This window comes from Chenopodium album, chromosome 1, assembly GCF_948465745.1.
Source record: "Chenopodium album chromosome 1, dcCheAlbu1.1, whole genome shotgun sequence".
Classification (NCBI taxonomy): domain Eukaryota; kingdom Viridiplantae; phylum Streptophyta; class Magnoliopsida; order Caryophyllales; family Amaranthaceae; genus Chenopodium; species Chenopodium album.
In genome coordinates, this window is record NC_137834.1 from 83,502,716 (window position 1) to 83,503,998 (window position 1,283).

Sequence of the window (1,283 nt, forward strand, 5' to 3'; positions counted from 1 at the left end):
TTTTTTTTTTTTTTTAAAAGCGTATTATTTTTACTTTCAACTCCTTAAATACAACTAATCCCTCCGTCCTTTTATTAGAAATTCATTTCTCTTAATTATATATGTGAGTAATAAACGTTAGAAATATAGAAATAGGTCTCTAATTTAGGAACGGATGGAGTATTAGGAATTTAGGACTTTATACATCATTAACCTAAAAGGAGAACAAAACCTAAATCTTACCATTTAAATAAAAGTATATCGGATGCCATGCACCATGAAATCATGAATTGCTTTCGTAGAAGAATCTCATTTTAGTAGAACAATCTAATTTTGACATAAATCATATAAGATATTTCTATAAAGGCTATTTCTTTTGTATGAAGGATAAATAAATATAGAGAACAATCCCAAGTTAATAGAAATAATTATTTATATCCCATAGGCCATACCCCACCCATTTTATTATTCATGATTTGTTACAAAATATATATTATCAATAATACTACGAAGTAATTTTTATTTGAGGGACACGTTAATCAGAAATTTCACTACCAACACAATTTCATACATAAACTAAATCAACAACATATAGCATTTTCCAAACCAATTTTTTCTTGGTGAGATATGATTTAATTTTATATTACAAATGAAGAAACGACAATTAATTATTGTTTAGACATGAAATCATTATACTAATATAAGGTGACGGTGGTTAACAAATAAAATAAAAACCCAATATTTTATGCAAAAAGAGTACTCTATAGTCATAAAATGAAGCACCAAAACGTGTTAAATAAATAAGGGCCTTTGCTTATAATAGCAAAAAACTAAAACAAAACTTGAATTTTACGGACAATTATATATAAATACACCTCGCACTTGCCTTACTTCTCCTCATTCGTCGGCACAACTTCTAACTCTTCTCTCTCTCTCTTTTCTCTCCGTTTCTTCTCTGCTTCTTCTTCTCCTACCTCAGATCTAATTGCCTCTCTTCTTTTACCTTTGTTTTCCTCTTTGATTTCATCAGATTGTTACTCGGAATTCAAGGTAATCTTTTGTTTCCACATTTTATACAATTTTTTATGATCTGTTTCATTTTTTTTTGTGCTCATTTTGTTTGATTTTTTGTTTCAATTTCGTCGATTTACGTGATCAATTTTTGTGGGTGTTGCTTATTTTTGTTGATTGTTGTGTAAATTTTTCTGGGTGTCGGTTGTTTTTTCTGGCATTGTTGGAATTTTGGTGATTGATCTGTGTTCTTACAGTGAAAATGGCTGGTTATGCGGTGTTGTAATTTGTTT

The 1,283-nt window shown here is 29.0% G+C and overlaps 1 protein-coding gene across 1 annotated transcript in view; it reads left to right on the forward strand.

Moving 5' to 3' along the window:
- The first annotated feature begins 867 nt into the window (after positions 1-867).
- The window catches only part of LOC145559054 (UDP-glucose 6-dehydrogenase 4-like), a 3,433-nt gene continuing 3,017 nt past the window's right edge, over positions 868-1,283 (forward strand). The window contains exon 1 of the mRNA XM_081620461.1: positions 868-1,029. The gene's annotated coding sequence lies outside the window, so the exon portion shown is untranslated. The remainder of the gene's footprint in view (positions 1,030-1,283) is intronic.